The 23028-nt window shown below is 44.8% G+C and overlaps 1 long non-coding RNA gene across 1 annotated transcript; it reads right to left on the bottom strand.

The window, feature by feature from the left end:
* Positions 1-21518: 21518 nt before the first annotated feature.
* Positions 21519-22802, bottom strand: LOC142888002 (uncharacterized). Its single transcript, XR_012926645.1, has 2 exons — positions 22631-22802; positions 21519-22245 (listed from the first exon to the last, which is right to left on the bottom strand). It is a non-coding gene; the product is annotated as an uncharacterized LOC142888002 (long non-coding RNA).
* Between the last annotated feature and the right edge of the window lie 226 nt (positions 22803-23028).

Below are 23028 nucleotides of genomic sequence, written 5' to 3'. Positions count from 1 at the left end.
CGGCTCATATCAGCAGATAAGCAGCAACAATCTGGGCATTGCGGGTGATTCCTAAATATGTCATTTCTTATTAATTAGCCCATAAGTGTTGTCCACCAGTGTGACACCAAATGCTTGTTGCTGACAGCAGTGAAGAAATGACACTCTAGTGGTTCTGCACATTAGTATAAATAGAGTGATTCTCTATCATGACATCACAGGACGGCGGCACTCTGACAGATTCCATGAACCTGGACACTGATGATCCAGACTCCGGTCCAGATGAGCCAACAGGCCACAGTGGAAACGGGTCAGAACATGGACTGGCTGCTGAAAGGATCCAGGTAGGTGGCGCTGTCATCCCAAGTTGTGTGGTGTGGAGGATCAGGGCCAAAGTTCCAGATGCTCACAGATGTGACTGTGGATTCAGGAGGAGTGTTTGAAGGCTGGACTCCCAACAGTGATTGGCTGCTGAGGACCTCTCAATCACAATCAGGTTTTTTAGTGGCTGTGAGATTGAAAGTGAGATTACATTGTCCAGGTAGGAGGACAGCAGTCAGCCATGTTTCACCTCCAGTCAACACGCAGTGGTTCACATGAAGGTCCAAGAGGCCTACAGACCTACACTGAGTCTGGAAGTGGCAGTACAGTTGGATCATTGTCTTTGTTGTGTTGTTTGGTCATTGTGATCCAATGTAATGTGAGAGAAGGACGAGTGCAGTTATATTGGAGTGAGTTATTTAGAGTGTAATAGAAGTTATAATGCAGAGTCTGTTTTTATGAAATGTTCTATCACCTGGCATCCATCCATCCATCCATCTTCTACTGCCGTATCTGGAGTCAGGTCTCGGGGGCAGCAGCCTCAGCAGAGACCCCCAGACTTCCCTGGACCCAGTCACCTCCTCCAGCTCCTCCAGTGGGACCCCAAGGCTTCCCAGTCCAGCCCAGAGACCTGGTCTCTCCAGCAGGGTCTCCTCCTGGTGGGACATGCCTGGAACACCTCCCCAGGGGGGGGGGATCTTTTCCACATGATTTCCTTATTTAAGATCATGAAGCAGAAATAAAGTCTCTTGAAAAGTATTTTTCACCTCCAAAATGAAGATGTTATACAACTCTGAAGTGAGAGCAGAGCAGTGTGTTGTTGATGTGTGGAACCTTCATGCTGAGATGTTCCAGCTGTGGATGATGAGAGCAGAAGCAGTGGTTGTGTTGCTGCTGCCTTCCATGAGCAGCTGCTCCAAGTCCTGCTTCTTCCACTGAGGATTCAGCTCCACCAGTGGCTTCTGGGACGTCTCTCCCAGTAACCACAGCAGCTTGTAGGGAGAAGCAGTCCGCCAGCCACCAGGCTGCACTGGGGTCAAAGGTCGTGACACACCCACACAGTGTTGGTGCGTGCAGCTTGCTGTTTGGCTCCACTGGTTGTAGTTCTGTCAGCCACCACTAGATGGAGCTCTCCTCTTCACTCTCCTCATCCTCACCACCACCTGCAAAGATAAGAAGAGACAGCAGGAGTCAGGACTCACGGTCCTTGAACGCATCATCACAGAGACGTTGACTGTTGATGGAGATGATGGAGTGACTGGTGAGAAGAAGCAGACTCTCAGTCACATGTCAAGTGTGGAACATCAGAAGGTCATGTGACCATGGAGTGTTGGACTGATACTGAGGCCTGATGAAGATGAACTGATCAATAATTGGGTGGTGAACTGAGAGAAGAAGCAGTTTGGCAGCAGATGTTGGATGAATGAGGAGCAGCTGGACGTCCCATCCTCCTCTCACACTGTGACTGGGAACACTGGACCTCTGCTGTGGGATCAACTGGCTTTGGTGCTGGAACCATCATCCACTGCTTCCAAACCAGTACTGACCTCACACTCTCCAGTTGATGGTCACTGCTGTAGACAAGATCCATCAGTGGCTCCTTCACTGATGACTCCTTCAGGGGGTTCATATTCAGGTCCAGCTCTCTGAGGTGGGAGGGGTTGGACTTCAGAGCTGAGAGCAGCCAATCACTGCTGAGCTCTGACAAATTGCAGCCCCACAACCTGAACAGAGAATAAATGATGGAGCTTATAATGATAGAGAGTTTTTCCTGGGTGTCATCACTCTGAAAATCAAAGTGAAATGTCCACTTCAGCATCTGCAATCTGCAATCTGACCACTAGATGGGAGGATTTTACCCACTGTACCTTCAAGCACAGTTTCATTCATTACTATCACAAACCAGTGTCTGCAAATTGAATTTCCAACAGCAGTGAAGTGAAAATCATGACGACAACAACAAGAGTGATAGAAGTTGTAGAGTGAAGAGGGTGAACTGACCTCAGAGTCTCCAGTTTACAGTCTGGACTCTGCAGAAAACCACTCAGCTCCTTAACTGATGAATCCTGAAGATAGTTCTCAGCCAGGTCCAGCTCTCTGAGGTGGGAGGGGTTGGACTTCAGAGCTGAGAGCAGCCAACCACAGCTGATCTATGACAACCTGCACCTCTCCAACCTGAATACGGAATAAATGATGGAGAGTGTCATTCACAGTTGGGTGTGCGCGCGCGCGCGCGTGCGTGTGTGTGTGTGTGCGTGCGTGAGTGCGTATGTGCGCATAGGTGTGTGTGTGTGTGTGTGTGTGTGTGTGTGTGTGTGTGTGTGTAATTTAAAACCAGTTTTACACATTTCTAATGGAATCAAAGTGAATTCCAACAAACTCAATTCAAAGTCATGACAACAACAACTGCAGCAGTTGTAGAGTGAAGAGGGTGAACTGACCTCAGAGTCTCCAGTTTACAGTCTGGACTCTGCAGAAAACCACTCAGCACCTTCACTGATGAATCCTGCAGCTGTTTCCAACTCAGGTCCAAGTGTCTGAGGTGGGAGGGGTTGGACTTCAGAGCTGAGAGCAGCCAATCACAGCTGAGCTTTGACAAACTGCACCTCCACAACCTGAATAGAGAAGAAATGATGGAGAGTTTATAATGATGGAGAGTTTTTCCAGGGTGTCATCACTCTGAGAATCAAAGTCAAAAGTCGACTTTAGAATCTGACACTCAACAAAGGAGAGAGGGTGAGTGAATGAGCGCTGAAATCTGACCACCAGATGGCAGAATTTTACACTCTGTACCTTTAAACCAGGGGTGCTCACACTTGTTCAACATGCGAGCTACTTTTAAAATGACCAAGTCAGAAAGATCTACCTACTATACAATCGGTGTGTGTGTGTGTGTGTGTGTGTGTGTGTGTGTGTGTGTGTGTGTGTGTAACGCAGATGTTTTGCTAGCAGCATCTCCCAGGATCTCCGGTGCTTCTGCTATGCGTGACTTTGAAGCGTATTTTGTGAGTGAGGCGTCTCCGTCAGTTTACGCCAGGATTGCAGGCTCACGTGACAAGCACGGTAGTTTGGCGTGTATTTAAAGAAAACAACAGCCAAACTCTTTTTGCTGTCCCTGTCTGCTCTCATACAGAATGCAGGTATCTGAAGTATACATTGATTTTAACAATTATTATAGTTTCAGATTTAAAATGAAATCTGCTTTATGTCTCCTTTATTTGATCTGAGCGGTGCAGAAGCCGATTCGTCTCATTTACCTTTGACTGTAAAATCCAGCACATATAAAAACAAAATCCAGCACATCGTACATTATGACCAAGATCACTGAGTTCCTGCCTGAACCATTCTACCTGCTGGAAGTGACGAGGACTCCACACGATTGACCTAATGGACACCCCTGCTTCAAACCCAGTTCCACTCATTTCAAACACAAACCAGTGTCTGCAAATTGAATTTCCAACAGCAGTGAAGTGAAAATCATGACGACAACAACAAGAGTGATAGAAGTAGGAGAGTGAAGAGGGTGAACTGACCTCAGAGTCTCCAGTTTACAATCTGGACTCTGCAGAAAACCACTCAGCTCCTTCACTGATGAATCCTTAAGGTGGTTCCAACTCAGGTTCAGCTCTCTGAGGTGGGAGGGGTTGGACTTCAGAGCTGAGAGCAGCCAATCACAGCTGAGCTTTGTCAACCAGCAGTTCTCCAGCCTGAATAAAGAATCAATATTTGATTTCTTCCATGGTGTAAATGTCATATTCAGAGTCATTTCTCCCTGTTGATGATCCAGATGTGCAGCTGTTGGGATCACTGAGTCATTCAGTGACTTTCCTTGCTCCTTCAGACGTTCAATGGCCAAGTCAACAGCGCGGTTCAGTCTAAGCCAGTAGTCAAAGGCATCCTCACCCTTCCCAGGAAGAGTGGTGTAAAAGTCTGCTAATGGGAGTGGTGAACACGGAACAGAATCAAAGTGCTTCCGCAAGAGACCATAAATGGCATCGGGGTTACAGGTGATGTTAATACCACTGTTCCTGGTCCCAAACCTGACAACATCCTTTGCTTTGCCACCAAGATGAACAAGGATCTCCTCCGCTTGTTCCTCAGGTTACAGATTCCCCCTCTTAATGAAACTCCTCATGAGCTCCTCCCACTCCTGGACGGAAACAGAGTCTGAGTTGTCTCCTCTGAAGCAGGGGGGCTCCTTCAGCTTTCGATGAGGGACATATTGCAAATGGGACACGTCAAAAGCATTTGTGGCAGACACATTTGCATGGCTAGGTCGAGGGGTAGCACTATGTAAAGGGGAACTGGCTAGCATATCAGCATGGGCAGGTGAAGGGGCAGCACTGAGTAAAGGGGTAGTGACAGATGCACTGAGGTGAGAGATAATGTCCTGTGCCACCCGCTGGCTGACCTGTTGAATCAATGCATCACCCATCTGACCTACAATACTAGCAGCAATAACATCAGGGGTAGGTGCAGGGGAACACATGCTGTGCCTGTCCGGGACAGGGGAATGCGTGCCCTGGCTAGCAAGGGCATGAGGGTTTGCATCTGAGTTGGGGGGAGGGATAACACCAGTACTGAGCAAGGGGCGCCCAGGTGTACACTGATTACCCAACACTACACCCCTCCCCCCGAACAGGACTCTCAAACAGTAAACTTGAAGGATGCATAAAACCCCTCCCTCTGCCAGCACCAAAAGGAGTTACAAAAACATTACCCTGAGGATTACTCATCTTTCCAAAAAGTTAACAAAACACAATACCACAAAACAAAAGGATGAAACCACAAAAGGCCTAGACTGGAAACTGAAAAAAAAAAAAAAAATCAAATAAAAGTACATAAACCCTCTATCTGATGTCTAACACTGCACAAAAGCAACACATCTGACCGACTTCAGTGACTGCAGATGAACAGCAGCAGCAGAACAGTCCCCGGGTCGCTCTGCAGCATCAGTAGCACAACAAAAGAGTCTGGAGTCACGGCACCAATGTGACCTCTCCTATTCTGTCCTGCTTGCTGTATAATGAAGACTTGCAGAAGTCAGGTGTGGAGCAGCAGTTTATTCTCTGAAACAGAATGGGACACAACCATAACTTGCTCCGTGAAACTTGGTCACCTCCTGCTTCATGGGCTTCCTCTGTACTGAAGTAGTGATCGTATAGTTGTTGTTTCTACAATACAAATAATATTAAAAATAAAATACATTTTTCTACAAAATACAAAAAAATGACATTCGCAATTTCAATAATTCGCTCCCTAAAGCTCCATTTTTATACACTGTAACATTCTTCCAGTTACACACACATACCTGAAACAGAATGGGACACAACCATAACTTGCTCCGTGAAACTTGGTCACCTCCTGCAGAGACAACGTGCTCCGTATGAGAGCTGTGTGCTGCTAATGGACATGCTAGCATGCTAATCGTTTTTAATAGCAATAAAAAAAACGAACTTTGCTTAAAAAAAAAAATAAAAAAAAAAAATAAATGAAAGACACCAGCACACATTTAAACACTGAAACACAGTTAGATGAAGCATAGCTCAACTTATTGCATTAATTTCTGTCTCAGCAGGGAGGAGACCGTCTCACCTGCTTCATGGGCTTCCTCTGTACTGAGGATCGCCCAGAATGCAAAGCGCTAACTTCAAAATAAAATACAAAATAAAATAAAAATAAAATATAAAGAGCCATGGCTGTGCCCCAACCAAGTTTAACATGATTGAACACAATTTATTTTGTGTGTGTGTGAGAGAGAGAGTGGATGACGCCTTGCAGGTGCGGTCCTGGATGTCGGCTGCTGATTGGACGCGCCACGTCTGAGAAGGAGGAGCAGTCGAGCCAGCCTGACTGTCATCCCTCCTCTGCTCCCAAGTCTGCAGTTAGTCACTTCTGAAATGATGTGAGAGCACGCAGCCGTAGGTAGTGATGGCCGATGGAGGCTTTGTTGAAGCTTCGACACTTGTTTCAAAAAATGGTTCATTACTCGAGGCTTCAATGACACAGTGCTCGAGGAGGTCATCTAGTGCTCAATAAAATGAAGTGCAATAGAAACGTGTTCATTGTTTCATAGGTTGTTTGGGATTTGATTCGCCATGCATTCTTGTTGGACGACACTACATGGTTGTACGGTTCAATGCTGACACAATAAAATAAAAATGAAAAATAAAGACAATGTCTCTTTTTTGGCACGACTGATTGTAGTAGACTATAGCTCTTATACTTAGCCTGACAGTTTGTGCAATGAATTATATTATATCCTAAAACAAGACTAAATAGCCCATAGTTTAAAAATATGTTCAATAGTAAGTGTTCAGTGGGTCAGATGTCAAATGTGATCTATTTAAAATGTAGAATAGATGAGCTAAATAACACATATATAATACACATTGATGGGAATTGAACCGTCGCCTCAGTCTTGCAAGTCCAAGATTGTCATAATGTACCACAAACCCAAATCACACTCCCTTTTTTCATCGAAGCTGTTTGAGTAGCGTTAGCACACCGTGATTCCTCATCAACTACAGGCCTACACTTCAAATAATTATGAGAAAAATCCAACGTAAAGAGAGCACTTCCATTAGGAAATAGTCAACATGAAATTTCGTCTTCTACTGACACCTGCTGGTCAAATTGAATAGTTGCAAATATTGTGAAGAAGTTGTCATCTAATTCTAATCCTAAACAATATGGCCATTCGAAGTGAAGTATTAAGACAATTAATCAGGTTTGTACTGCTTGATTAAACACATTCATCCCGTTCCAGTGCAGTAAAACCCACTTCCCTTCAGGACCGTGTCAGCGAAGCCAAAACTTCCTTGAGTGACGCTGTTTCCCAGCATGCAATGCGAGCTCGCGATTCACAATACTATTTCATCACAAACATGGATGTAAAAAATAAAAAGGGACGAAAAATGAAACTTCAGGAACACCAACCATTGCAATACAAGCAGAACTGGGCAGAAGTTTTATATTATGTACACCATAATACAGCCTTCTGGTGGACAAGCCATACTATTTAATCCGTGTCCTCCTATGGCACTTCCGTGGGTGGAAGCTCGTCGTAGAGGTCACATGCTGGTTGCGCGTCACTCCACCGATCACCTCGGGGAAGGTCGTTGCCCTTGCAGGGTACCTGATTCAGGTGAGTATATGGAAAATATGGGTCAATGTGAGTATATGGAAAATATGGGTCAATGTGGTCAGTCGTAACAAGAGAAGCTTGCTGGCAAAAATAATGCACTACAAGTGGATGTGACACTTTTTTTTTGTTTTGTATGAGCATTTAAAAAAAAACAACAACATAATAAAATGAGCACAGTGATGGTTCCGCAGCATAAAGTGTATCTTCAGTCGTCGATTGTATGTGTGGGAGTCCCTCGGGTTCAGCCCAGCTGATTTAGTGTTCGGTGAGAGGACCCTTGCGTCTGTTAAGGGGTAAGTGGCTTTCCGATGTTAAACGAGTAGAGAATAATGTGTTAGATTACGTAATTTTTTTTCCGTGAACGCTTGCATCGTGCTTGTGAAACTGCTCAAAAAACTCTTGTCGCCAGCCAGTCTAAAATGAAGCGGCAATTTGACAAGAAAGCTGTGGCTCGAGTTTTTGAGACAGGCAACCGAGTGCTGGTATTGTTGCCGTTACCCTGTTCCCGTTTGCAGGCTGGTTTTTCTGGTCCGTATGTCGTGGAGCGCAAACTTTCCGATACAGATTATGTAGTGCACACTCCTGATAGAAAACGATCATCCCGCGTCTGCCACGTCAAAATGTTGAAAAGTTACGCCCGGTTCACACAGGACGCGGAAGCGCCGCGAAGCGAAGCGGCCGCGAAGTGCCGAGCGCTTCCATTCAGCGCCCATGTTAATCAATCAGTGCGTTTACATGCAGAGCTTAATCGGACTAAGCAATCATTCGGTTTTCTCGTCCAATCGGAGTTCTCACCTTGGTCCCTGTATACATGCAGCTGAGAAATTCAAATTATTGACGGGTCCTCCTCCCAACACTAGGGGGTGGAGTGAGTCTTTTCAGCCGGTCAGCTGCTTTCGGTTGACATATTAAATCTATTATGATATGGAACGATAGTTCATAATGTACGTGTTACTTGCTTTGCAGATAAGGTGTACCCTATTTATTGTGCTCCTGGTTATTTTAAAAGGCAGACAAGAACGTTGTTTGCTGTTGGAGGGCTACAACAACACTTCGATGCTACGCTTTGTGCCGTCGCTACGGACCCCAAACTCTCGTTCTTGTTGGATTCGGGTTCGGAGCAGACTGGTGGGAGTGTTTGTGTACAGGTTTTGCAAAGGAACGGTGTCTTCAGTTATACACACGCTCATTAAAGTGCCGACCGTGGAGGAAGCTGGTGCCGCTGCACGCCGTTTCCAGCAGAATAACAGCGAAATTACCCAAATAAAAACAAATCAGGAAAACATCTCTTTGCTGTGCTTTTATTTACAAAGTTAAAATTCTTCTAACTTACAAAAAATGTGAACGAAAAGGTAGAAATATAAATACGAAGGAATACGTATTTGTTCAGGGGTGCGCAAAGCCGGAGCCCTGCATTTGCTGCGCTACCCTTTTTAAAAAGGTCTCCGTTGCGCGTTATTTTAATATGTCCATCTCTTTTAGAAGAGAAAGCATCGCCCCGGTCTCATCCTCTCTCCAAATGTCAACATTCTTATTCGCGTTTGCCAGGTTGTTTCGCGCCGTCTGTTTTGTTAGACGACGTAGTTGTGCGGTCATGAGTCGCGAGAGCGAGGCGTGGCGCATGCGCACTCGCATTGTCCAGTTAATAGTCCGATTAAGGCGTATACATGGCAGAGAAATTCGAATTCCAGTCGCATTATCTGGGTGTCTCAATCGGAGTTCTCCAATTCCAATCGGAGTTCTCAAACTCCAATCATAATCGGAGTAAGGTGTTTGAGGGGTTTGATTCCGGGCCCTGGACCTGGGACCTTTCTGTGTGGAGTTTGCATGTTCTCCCTGTGTCTGCGTGGGTTCTCTCCGGCTTCCTCCCACACTCCAAAAACATGCATGTGAGGTCAATTGAACGTTCTAAATTGTCCGTAGGTGTGCATGTGAGTGTGAATGGTTGTTTGTCTCTATGTGGCCCTGCGATGAACTGGCGACTTGTCCAGGGTGTCACCCTGCCTTCGCCCTAAGACAGCTGGGATAGGCTCCAGCAGACCCCCGTGACCCTGAATAGGAATAAGCGGGTATAGAAGATGAATGAATGAATGAATGAAATCTTTATTGAATGAATGACACATTTTATTTCACTCGTCGTTTATGTAATTATTATTTTTTGCTCCATAGCTTTCATGATTCAGCATTACATGTTAAGCGTGATGAATTGCATGAAAAGAGAGAGCACTCGCTGATAAATTAACATGGTATACTGTTTAATTCCATGAGGACGACAAAATATTTGCAAATTTGTGTTAGCTACACACATCGACAGGTGCAAGAGAAAGGGAGGAACTTTCAAGATCGTTGAGTTTTTATTTTTTATTTTTTTAGTTCTGATGAAATAAATAGACCAATCATTTTATTACTTTGTCTGCTTTCCAAAGAGGTTATTAATTAAAAAATATGTGTGGCAGTGCTGTTATGGTCCATAGAGAGTTGCTTCAAAGAATTATCATTTATTATTCAGTGGCACATTGCTCATTTGTTTAATACACAAATAATAGTATATTATTATAAAAATACTATTTTATTAATATAATAATAACAATAATAATAATAATAATAATAATAATAATAATAATAATAATCATTATTATTGATAAAATTTTGAAACAGCAATCGTCAGTTGTTCCGTAAAAAATACATTCATTTCCATGTTGAATTTTGTACTGTTCGTGAGCGCGCACGTCTGTCAGTGACGATCTCCACACTGACACAACTGCGCATGCTCTATTATCCCATCAATGCGGAAGTCAAAAGGTTTTTGGGAGCCATGCGCTGGGTGAGCAACTTCATTGAAAGGAATGGGACACCATCTTGGACTCTGGGGGCTTGCCGCACTGTCACGCAGGTTGTGACGTAGCGGGCCGGCGACGCCGACAGGTATGATGTGAATGATTGACAGCTACCATTCGTTCCCGTTAGCGAGAGGATTAAAAACAAACAGACACCATAATGGCATCAAAATGGACTTATCCCAGCGGTGCGGAAAAATGGAAGGAAAAGAAAACTGATCAAGAACAACTTGCAAAGGGGAAAGGTAAGTTATTTGTTTGTGATGTGGGCTGGAGAGGTGGAGGTGAAACGCTGTTGTCCCCCCCCCCAAGTTTGTTTATTTGTCCTGCTAGCCAGCTAGCTAGCGTCGGATAAATGTTAGCTGGCTGGCTAATATTTGTTCGTCATGAATCAGCGTTTTTGTTTGTTTTATGAAAGTTGACCATATCCTGCCATGTTGGCCTATCCTGCCATGGGAATGACTGATTGACTCCACACCCGTTTATTCACATTCTAACAGGGAGGGAGCGAGGGAGGGCATGTTGTAGTTGTTGTTGTAGTCAGTCCCCTGTTATTGTTCAGTGGAAGTTGTCTCTCACATATTTGACTCTTAATGTTATTTTAGCCTTAACTTAGGATGAATTTACTAAGCTTAGTTTGTATTTTGTAGGCCCTTAATTAGAAATGTGCTACTGTTTGATAATTCAAAGAAATATTTTATGTAAAATATAGGTCTTGATGAGACAAACACATGGATGTTTGAATGACGTCTGTAGCACTTTTGTAAAGGAAACTGCAGCCATTTACAGTATAGTGTGTGTGTGTGTGGAAGTAGGGATGTGCGATACCACTATTTTTCTTTTCGATACGATACCAGGTGATACCAAGGCTAGTATCCCGATGCCAATACAGATACCGATACTTTTAGATGTCCAACTTGTGTATATGAAAATGATGACTTTTACAACGAAAACTCGTGAATGTTATTATAAAAAATGTATTTTATACCTATGTATAAGAATTAAACGAGCTGCCAAATATCAGACTTTGTTTTAATTTTAATTGGAGAAATCAAATCAACAGGTCAACTGAAAATCTGAGCAAATCTCTCTCAAAAAAGAGAAAATAAGAACAGCTGCTCTCAATTCAATATAATTCTTTTTGGACCAGACAGAGTGGTCTTCAGGTTAGAACTTGACAGAATATGTCTGTCTCTTTGGGAGTCATCTATGAAAAATTTAAATATTCTTGATGTAAAAGGAAGTCTTTTTATGGGAAGTATAACTCACATACCACCACAAATAGACTAAATAGCAACTGTTTTACTTGAAATGTGCCATTTAAGTAATTTAATTATTATGCTTTTCCAACTTAAAAGTGACACTGAATTGTGTTAAGATGATGGCAGGAATGTGAGTTAAATTAACAAATACATATTGTGCTGGGAGGAAACATTTTTATCTAACTAAATAAATAAAATATGTTTTAATGAAAAATTGACAAACATTCTGGTATTTTATGTAAATTTATCTTATCTACGTCTATATGCCTGTGATGGTGGGCACTGGGATGTATTTTCACTCCACCTGGATATTGCCTTTCTCTCTGCAGTGCTGGTTGGAAATTGCGCTAACGTTGACGGGGGGGGGAAGCACGCTATCGCTGTCGCGCTACGCTAACGTGTCGGCAAAGTTAACGTGCCAAGTTTCTTTGCGAGGGGGGGGACTGGACTCCAAGATGCTCCTGCTGATCACTGCTATGCTGGAGCTGGAGATGTGGCCTGTGATGTCTGCACTGGGAGGAAACTGAAGGCCCTCAAGTCCTGTCTGGTCTGTCGGGCCTCCTACTGTGACTCTCACCTCCAGCCTCATCGTGATACTGCTCCCCTACAGAGACACAAGCTGGTGGAACCCAGCCAGCAGCTCCAGGAGAACATCTGCCCTCGTCATGATGAGGTGATGAAGATGTTCTGCCGCACTGATCAGAAGATCATCTGTGCTTTATGCTGTATGGATGAACATAAAGGTCATCAGACAGTGTCAGCAGCAGTACAGAGGCCTGGGAGGCAGAGAGAGCTGGAGGAGACCAGGCAGAAGATCCAGCAGAAGATCCAGCACACAGAGGAAGACCTGAAGGGGGTGGAGTCTATCAACGGCTCTGCTGATAAAGCAGTGAAGGACAGCGAGAAGATCCTCACCCAGATGATCCGTCTGCTGGAGAAAAGACGCTCTGAGGTGCAGCAGCAGGTCAGATCCACACAGGGGGCAGCAGTGAGTGGAGTCAAAGAGCTTGAGAAGAAGCTGGAGCAGGAGATGATGGAGCTGAAGAGGAGAGACGCTGAGCTGGAGAAGATCTCACACACACTGGACCACAGCCAGTTTCTCCACAGGTTCTCCTCACTGCCAGCACTCAGTGCGTCTCCAGACTCCTCCAGCCTGGAGATCCGTCCTCTGAGATACTTTGAGGACGTGGCAGCAGCTGGACCAAACGTCTGTTATTATCTGAGGAGAACAGAAAAGTGACATTCATGGAGGAAGTTCAGTCTTATTGTGATCATCCAGACAGATTCACTGACAAGAAGCAGGTCCTGAGTAGAGAAGGTGTGACTGGACGATGTTACTGGGAGGTTGAGTGGAGAAGGGGGAGGGACTTCTGTGGTTTATTTTAGGGGGTTGGTGTAGCAGTGGCCTACAGGAACATCGGCAGAGCAGGAAGGTCAGAGGAAAGTAGATTTGGATTCAATTGCTGTGTCTCAATTCAGGTTCTGCATCCTTGAAGTGCGCATTTTGAAAGGAAGTTGCGTCATCGCACTGCGCGAAGGCTTGTCCCAATTCCCGAGGGTGTTTAGGACGCTCAAAATGCGCACTCATAAATACCCATCGTTTTAGCCGATTCCAAGGATACACCGCTACTATCCTTTGCGTACTTGGGTATCCCATGATGCTTTGCGTGCTGCTGCAAAGCATCGTGGGATCCTGGGAAGTCAGCTGAAATTAGCGGCATGTACTGGTTAAGACACGACATATAAATCTAAATATTGACGTTTCACATAAAGTATCCAGTTTTTAAGGTAGGATTTTATTTATTTGAACATTCAACGGCATCGTTAGATGGCAAACCAATGGTTAGCGTGATACTATTGAAACGTCACTTCCGGGGTTGGCCAGCCAGAGGGAACGGCGGTGACGAAACGAGGAAATACGCCGAAGGCTAGACCGTCCCGAGTGGTTACCGGGGAGGCGGGGTTTGGTCCGTCCTTCTAGGCTGGGAACTCTAAGAACGCTTCCTTCAGACGGAGGACACTCGGCCTCAAGGGTGCAGAACCTGAATTGAGACACAGCAAATGACAAATCCTGGAGTTTATATTGTTACCCAGGTGAATATTGGTTTCATCACAACAACATGAGTACTCGTGTCTCAGGTCCTCGGTCCTCCAGAGTGCGAGTGTACCTGGACCACAGAGCAGGTCTTCTGTCCTTCTACAGCGTCTCTGGAACCATGGAGCTCCTCCACAGAGTCCAGACCTCCTTCACTCAGCCGCTACATGTTGGACTTTATGTTCCTTCAGGTTCTTCAGCTGAGTTGATGAAAGTGTGACTGAAGTCTTCAGAGAGACTCTGAGATGAATTCTCACCTTTGATTCTTCTTCTGTCTTCACGTTTGTTACCCAGTGTCTCCGGCTGTCAATCACAGGGTGGGCGGGGCCTGGACGCCACTTCCTGTTGGTGCTCCTGGTGACTGTTGTCCACCTGCTGGATGTTTGTGCCACGTTCTTTCTCTTCCTCTGCAGCCCATTCATCCCGCAGATTAATAATGTGTCATTAGTCCACATGACAACTTTATTACTGTGGAAACACAGCTGAGGTCTGTTTCCACTCTGGACCTTTCCGCCCTGACCTTTGACCTTTCAACAACTCATCCATCTGATCAACCTTCTGACTGTTGATCCGTTTGTCAACAATCAGATGAATGCATGTAAATATTGTGAGAGAATTTTGTCTTTTGATTCTGCTTGTTGGCTCAATGTGACAACAGTCAATCAATAAGTCATGAAATATACCATCAGTCTATACTGCATAACAATGTCAAGTCAATGATCAACTGTTGAATTGAAGCAATAAAGCAACAAGACAATCCAGATAAAGTCTCTGCTTGTTGGTAGATTTCTCTTCTGTCAAGATCTCCATGTATTCACCACAGACATTTAGAAAGTCAACACCATGAAGACAAGATCAAAGTTTCAAAAGCACATCAGTCAATGTGGGAAACAGCTGATATTTATCTGGCACACACACACACACACACACACACTCACACACACACACACACACACACACACACACACACACACACACCACTATTTTACAGAACAAGTAGAGAACGGGTACTTTACTGACTCATAGTGTATTTACTTTATTGCATCATAACCAATGTTCCCTCTAAGCTGCTTGCTTGCGCAATCGTGCACTACTTGCACATTCTCAGCACACAAGGAAATCTATGTAGCACATAAAATAAAATTCAACAGAAACGTATTAATTAATAATTTTAGAGCTTTTATTAGGCGGCGCACCGCTACGCCTTCAGAATGATGATTTTTTTTTCTTCTTCCAGCTGCACTGTATGAGTCCAAAAGGCAGAGAAAGTTTCCAGGCTTTAACAGCCAAGCGGTGAACGCACAACCATCACGCACACACAGCACCACCTGCCGATGAACGGGCACCCGCAACCAGGGTTCTTCCTCCGGCTGCGCTAATGTCCAAGCCCAGTGCACCCGCTTTAAACCCCACCACCACGCGCCAGAAGCTTTTTAAAACATTCAGCAATCAATCAATCAATCAATCAATCAAATTTTATTTATATAGCACCTTTCATACAAAGGCTTGCAACTCAAGGTGCTTAACAGAAATTAAAATCAAATATTAGTGAAGATAAAAGAAAAATAGAGCAAATACCATCCACCCATGTCCTCCCAAATCACATACAGGTTACCACCCCCCCCACACACACACACACGCGCACATACAAACACACACAAAACATCCCAGAGAACAGTTTAAAAATAAGTAAGTAAATACATAAAAAATGTCAGTCAATCAGCACAATAAAAATTGAAATGGCAAGGCACTGAGACCTGTAGTAGGAAACAGCCACCCACGGGGATCATCTATACCGAGAGGGTCACTAGAACGATGAGACCCCTCCCAGTGAGCAGGCCCCCTACAAGGAAACACTGGAGCTAAAAACAATACAGGAAAAGGAAGTTAAAAGAATAATAATAGTAACAATCATGAAAATAAATAAAAAATAAAATAAATAATATAAACTAAACTAAATTAAAAAACTATAAGATTGTAAAAAGTAAAAAGATATACAGGAAATAAGATAGTAAAGATAAAAATAAGATAAAATATTCAATAATCCTAAAAGCTTTAAAGCTAAAAAGCAAGACTAGTAAAATACAAATTAAATAAATCACTTAAAAGCCAAACTAAAAAGGTGAGTCTTAAGCCTCCCCTTAAAAACATCAACAGTCTCTGCAGTCCTGATTCCCTCTGGCAGGCTGTTCCAAAGTTTCGGACCGTAGTGGCTGAACGCAGCCTCTCCATGGGTTCTGGTCCGAACACTTGGAACAATTAATAGGCCGGTTCCAGAGGACCTCAAGATCCGCGAGGGCTGATAAGATAAAAGCATATCTGATAAATAAGATGGTCCAAGACCGTTAAGACACTTGAAAACTAATAAAAGCACTTTAAAGTCGATCCTGAATCGCACAGGGAGCCAATGCAGTGATTTTAAAACTGGAGTAATGTGATCCCGCCCCCTGGTCCTAGTAAGCACACGAGCGGCTGAGTTCTGAAGTACCTGTAAGTTACAGATAGTTTTTTTTCGGTAGACCAGAGAGCAGGGCATTGCAGTAGTCTATCCGACAAGAAATAAAAGCATGCATCAGCACCTCTGTGTCTGCCTGGGAGAGAAACGGGCGGACTCTAGCTATGTTCTTAAGATGATAAAAACCCGTCCTTGTGACGTTTTTAATATGCGCAATAAAACTAAGCTCAGAGTCAAAAATGACGCCCAGGTTCTTTACAGATTGTGTTGGTTTAAAATGATGAAGTTTTGGTAAAAGTTTCTCTCTCTTGCCTTCAGGACCAATAACTAAAACCTCTGTTTTGTCCTGGTTGAGCTGTAGGAAGTTCGCTGCCATCCATGACTTAATATCTAAAATACATTTTAAAAGGGTATCAATAGGCCCTGTGTCATCAGGAGACACAGCAATGTAAAGCTGTGTATCATCAGCATAAGAGTGGAAGGTGACGCTGTGTCTCCTGATGACATCCCCAAGGGGAAGCATGTAAAGATTAAAAAGTACTGGACCTAAAATTGACCCTTGGGGAACCCCACACTTAATTTTATGTTTTCCGGAGGAACACGCATCCAAACTTACGAAGAAATAGCGATCTGTGAGGTAAGAACAAAACCAGTTAAGAACAGCACCAGAGAGGCCCACCAGGTTTCTGAGTCTGTTTAATAAAATGTGGTGATCTACTGTATCGAAGGCAGCGCTTAGATCCAGTAGCACCAGGACTGTGAGTTTATTTGAGTCCGCATTACACCTCATATCATTTAAAATCTTTACAAGGGCTGTCTCGGTGCTGTGGTTCATCCTAAATCCAGACTGATATTTCTCTAAGATGTTGTTTGTACTTAAAAAATAATTTAATTGGTTAAAAGCAATTTTTTCTAAAATCTTACTTAAAAATGGCAAGTTGGATACAGGTCTGTAATTGTCAAGAATAGTTTGGTCTAAATTGCTCTTCTTCAGAAGGGGCCTCACCACTGCCGTTTTAAAGGCAGCAGGGAAGACACCCGTCTGAAGAGAGCAATTTGCGATGTATAAAATCTGTTCCTCAAAGAATCCATAAAATGTCTTTAAAAGTGATGTGGGAATTGGATCTAAAAGGCAGGTTGTTGGGTTTACCTGGGAGAAAACTCGACCAAGTGTCCTTGCATCAACCAGGACAAAACTCTCCAGTGTTTCCTTGGATAAAAATGACAGTCCAGATGTATTAAAAGATACATTTTGATGCGCTAAAAGACTGGACCTGATGCCATCGATTTTACCTCTGAAGTGGCCTGCAAAGTTCTCGCAGAGAGCGTCAGACGGCATCTCTGGGGATTTTTTAAAATTATTATTAGTTAAAAGGTTGAAGGTGGAGAAAAGATACTTTGAATTATTTTTGTTTTCTATGATAAGTTTTGAAAAATTGGAGATTCTTGCCTGTTTGATTGTATTATTGTGACATTTTAGTTGTTCACGAAGAACTTCATAGTGAACGGTGAGTTTGCTTTTTCTCCACCTTCTCTCTGCACTCCTGCATTGTCTTTTTGATTTTAAAATCTCTGGTTTATGTCTCCACGGGGATAAAAGCTGCTTTGGTTTAACAGTTTTTGTTAAAAGTGGAGCCACAGAGTCTAATGTGGATTTAAGTTTGCTATTAAAATTTTCAACAATAAAATCACAGGGTGCAGGTAAAATTTCAGCAGGAGTGCATTTTAAAACCTCAATAAAATTTGCAGCCACCTCAGAGGTAAGGCAGCATTTCCTCACTGTTCTCACCGGGGCTTCCTGTTGGTTAAAACTGGCAATGTTAAAATACACACAATAATGGTCGGACACAGCCAGATCAACAACAGAGGACACACCAGTGGACAAGCCATAGGTTATGACTAGGTCCAGGGTGTGTCCCCTGTTGTGAGTAGGCCGTGTGACGTGCTGGTTAAAATTCATGCAGTTTAAAAGGTGTAAAAACTCTCTTGACAGTGGGTCAGAGTTGTTGTCGATGTGCAAGTTAAAATCGCCAGTTATTAAAATTCTATCATAAGTTGTCAGTGTGATTGATAAAAGGTCGGAGAGCTCACTGATAAAAGCAGTTGAGTAATGCGGGGGTCTGTATACATTAATGCAAATAATTGGTGGACTGCTAAAAACAAAAGCATGGTACTCAAATGATGAGTAACTGTTAAAAGAAACTTCCTTTGACATTAAATTGTTTTTAAAAATTGATGCAGTTCCACCTCCTCTCTTACATCCCCTGATAGAAAATAAAAAGCTAAAATTTGGTGGGCAAGCCTCGGTGAGGACAGCTGGAGCCTCTGTGCCAAGCCATGTCTCTGTTAAGAGCATACCATCTAACTTATTATCTAAAATCAATTCATTTATGATAAAAGATTTGTTTAAAAGGGAGCGCACGTTCAGCACGGCCAGGTTAATGGTCGTGCCAGACGTGCGCGCGTGACCACGGGGAGATAAAATGCGTGGATATAAAAGATTGCTTCTGTTAAAACCAAATTGTCTGTATGTCTCGGGGGAAAGTCTGCCTGTAGCGTGGGTTGTGCGGTTGTGGGTTATGTGTTTGTTGCATTTATATGGTCGATGATTCATTATTACAGGTATGGGAGCAGGTGTTGGTGGAACAGCAGTAGCAAGCTCAGTCCTATCAGCACTAGGGAAGCGTGCCCTGTGGGAGGCGCTGCAGGAGGCAATGTCCACAGGGTGCTCCGTAGAGGAAGTGGTCGGCACTGAGCAGGGGGTGTGACGCGAAGACAGTCACGCAGGTGTGAGAGACGCTGATTGTATGGTGTAGTGGATGTTTGAGGTTAACGTGCGGCTACCTAATTTGTTTGGGTGAAGTCCATCATGACGGTAAAACGACGGGCGATTCCAGAATAAATTAAAATTGTGTATGAAGTTAAAACCAATGGTGGTGCAGGCGGCGCGGAGCCAGGAATGAAGTTGCAGGAGTCGACTGAACCGCTCTGCTCCGAGGCCAAGTGTCGGGAGAGGACCGCTGATGAAGATTGACATCCCGCAATTCTTCAGGGCCACAAACAGATCGTTAAAGTGACACTTTAGCAGCTCGGATTCCCGACGACGCACATCATTGGCTCCAACGTGCAGGACCAAACGTTTAATGGAGTGTGGGAACGACTGCAACAAGTCCGGGAGTTTGTTTTTAATGTCATTGATGGTGGCTCCTGGAAAACAATGAGTGGTGGCATTGAAGAAACGGACGTTTCTAATTATGGAGCTACCAATGATGGCGGTGGTTGGGGCAAACAGTGGCTGAGGACGAGGGGCCGAGCGCTGGTGCCACAGTGTCACATCATCGGCGGAGGCTGGGGTCCCGCACGACTCTACAAGACCCAGAGCGCCACCAGAACGTCGTCGCGCCCTGAGAGCAACCTCCTTCACCAACCTGCGCCGAGAGGTGGAGGTTGCGGACCTGACTGGAGGTTCCAGCGCAGACGACCCAACAGCCCGGGCCGCTGGCAGTGGACCAGTCAGAGAGGAGGCGAGATGGTCATTTTGGAGGGGAGGGAAGTCCTCAACACTCAAGATGTCATATTTGTTGTCCATCTGAAGCTCACAAGGCGGAGCAGGTAACGGACTGGGTCGCGTCCGCCGCCCTCCCAGCACTGTGGACCAGGGCTGTTGGTTGGGAGTGGAGCTGTTAGCTCGGAGCCTCGGATTGGGGCTAAAAGTGAAAGCTGCCCTCGCACTGCCGCTCAGCCATTTAGGCTTAGCCCCCTGCACCAGCCACGTATCCTCCCAGATGGAATTAAGTGGTGGAATTGAAGACGCTAGCCCAGGTGTCGTTGCGGCAGGCGGTTCGTCGGCGCGGAGCTGGGGAGCTAGGGCCGATCCCTCAGCCGGAGCTGAGCCAGTGAGCCCGGGATCTGTGTCCATGGAACCGGGACCGAGCATCGGGATGGTTGAATCCAGATCCGCGAGTCCGACTGAATCGGGACCAGTAGGACCCAGGCTAACAACAGAATCCAGCCTCATCTCTTCATCCCTGATCCAGTAGAGGTTGGAGATACGCTGCTCCAGCTCCGCGATCTTCTGCGATTTGTGGATACAGCTGTCACACTCGTGTGGGGAGGTAAGTGGAGCCATGCGGGGGGCAGGCGGGACAATCTGGAAACCAGAAAAGAAACTCCGGCAGCAACAGTGTAGTGCAAAACGGCGTAGCTCGTAGCTCTTTTACTGGTGTTTATGGCTGTGGGCCGCAGTGGAAAACTTACACGCGCCAAAGAGGAGTCCGCTGCGTTTTGTTGTCTTAGATCAGAGTGGGTTTAGGTCCGGCAAACAGCGAAACTTACCAGCGCGGGCCCATCTCTGGGCCCGTTGAGGTGAAAACGTATCCTGGATAAAACTTTGCCAGGTATCTGCAGATACTCCGGTGTCCAGGAGTGGAACAGAATGTGAGCAACTGTTGGTGCTCTGTTATATTAATCTCTGGTAAAAACTCTGGATGGTATTTGTGCTCAGTAATTGAGGACGAGCTAAAGCTAAGCATCTGGCAGTGTGAGCAAGAAAAGACGGGAGGAGAGAGAGGAGGGACAGAGGAGAGGTGAGAGGGAGAAGCCATGGCTTCGACTGTGCTTATGCAAACAGATAGAGATAGGTGTATTGAGAAGATACTAAATAATTTGGAGAACGATCACCTTTTAAGAGAAAACAGTCCAGTGGTTCGCTCAGTCAGAGCTCTAGCTCAGGAGCGGCGTGGCTGGCTGTCCGGCTGTGCTGTCGCCTCCTGTGTGACGCGCTGTCACACAGGAGGTTATATGTGTTATATGTGTTTTTTTCTGGTTTTCAGACATGTTGAGATTTTGCTTAGAGTAGCGCCATCTTGTGCTAAGGTACCACAGGACTTTTTAATAACTTTTATTAAAGTATTTAAAATTCTTTGTTCAATTGTGATGACAAATTGCTCCTCTTGAATTCAAAACACCAGTGTGCCTGTGCCGGGTCTTGAACCAGCAACCTTGACATTCAAAGCTCTTCCTATGATGCAGTGAGCTACCTGGCCGCTCTTCAAACCTTCTGATGGTTCACTGGTCCTTTGGAAGTCTTGGTTTGCATCCTTCAACTCTGTCTCAACCATGACAGGACACTCATTGACCTCAGTTTCAGCCTCATTCAAGGACTTTGAGGAAAAAAATGTCCCAGAAAAAAAAGACAAACTGCAAATTTCCCCAATGTGGGATTAATAAATGCTTCTTCTTTGGATTTTGCTTGGAAATCCCAGCAAATTCAAGTTTTGGGTTTTTTTGGACATTAGGGGGGAAAAAAAAATCAACATTCTATGTTGTGTATATTTTCTATGTGTGTATTGTATCAGTGAGTGGAAAGAGTCTCTGTGGTCTGGTGAAAGATGATAGGAAGTGACGGAGCAGGAAGTTGACATTGTCTGTTGAAATCCATTTATTTCCTCATCTATATTTTCAGATGCACTGTGTGTTAATGAACCTTCTTCACGTGACTGATCCAGTCTCACATGCCACTGGCCACAGAGACTGATTCTGTCCCAGCAAAAACACAACACACTGTGTTCAGAGTCTGTTGGGTTTTTTCCAGTTGTTTCAGACATGATGAGATTTCGCTTTCTACCACTCCGTCTCATGCTGAACTGTGATTGGACGGTCGACGTTTAGTGGATTTATTCGGTTCTTTTGACCGAGGAGGCCTGCTGGAGACTGAAGGGAGTAAAAACAACACAAGGAATACATTTGTCAAAAACTTTATTCAGAAAATTCTTCAACCAACCAGGAACAACCAATGAGCTCAGGAGCAACATTAAAAGTGGTGGCACACAACCAGAACCTTTGATCCAAAGTGAAAAGGAGGCTTCATGCTGAGAACCATCTGCTCCGGCCTCCATCTCCAAGTCCTGCTTCTTCCACTGAGGATTCAGCTCCACCAGTGGCTTCTGGGACGTCTCTCCCAGTAACCACAGCAGCTTGTAGGGAGAAGCAGTCCGTCAGCCACCAGGCTCCACTGGGGTCAAAGATCGTGACACGCCCACACACTGTGTGTGCAGCTTGCTGTTTAGCTCCACTGGTTGTAGTTCTGTCAGCCACCACTAGATGGAGCGCTCCTCTTCACTCTCCTCCTCATCCTCCCTCACCTCCAGCTGTCGAGAGAAGAAGAGACAGCAGGAGTCAGGACTCACCGTCCTTGAACGCATCATCACAGAGATGTTGACTATTGATGGAGATGATGGAGTGACTGGTGAGAAGAAGCAGACTCTCAGTCACATGTCAAGTGTGGAACATCAGAAGGTCATGTGACCATGGAGTGTTGGACTGATACTGAGGCCTGATGAAGATGAACTGATCAATAATTGGGTGGTGAACTGAGAGAAGAAGCAGTTTGGCAGCAGATGTTGGATGAATGAGGAGCAGCTGGACGTCACCATCCTCCTCTCACACTGTGACTGGGAACACTGGACCTCTGCTGTGGGATCAACTGGCTTTGGTGCTGGAACCATCATCCACTGGTTCCAAACCAGTACTGACCTCACACTCTCCAGTTGATAGTCTCTGCTGTGGACAAGATCCATCAGTGGCTTCACTGATGATTCCTTCAGCTGATTCCAACCCAGGTCCAGCTCTCTGAGGTGGGAGGGGTTGGACTTCAGAGCTGAGAGCAGCCATTCACAGCTGAGCTCTGGCAAACTGCAGCTCCTCAACCTGAATAGAGAATAAATGATGGAGAGTTTATAATGATGGAGAGTTTTTCCTGGGTGTCATCACTCTGAAAATCAAAGTGAAATGTCGACTTCAGAATCTGACACTACAGAAAATGTCATCTTGAAATGAAATCCTCGGTCCAAAACTAATGTGTGTTGAAATGATGTTTGGTCACATGACCACTGATGACCTTTTCTTTTCTTTTTAATTTAGACACTGAATGA

This window comes from Nelusetta ayraudi, unplaced genomic scaffold (assembly GCF_046127955.1).
Source record: "Nelusetta ayraudi isolate G7.1 ecotype Tasmania unplaced genomic scaffold, CSIRO-AGI_Nayr_v1 ptg000018l, whole genome shotgun sequence".
Classification (NCBI taxonomy): Eukaryota; Metazoa; Chordata; class Actinopteri; order Tetraodontiformes; family Monacanthidae; genus Nelusetta; species Nelusetta ayraudi.
This window is presented reverse-complemented; position numbering and strand designations above follow the sequence as displayed.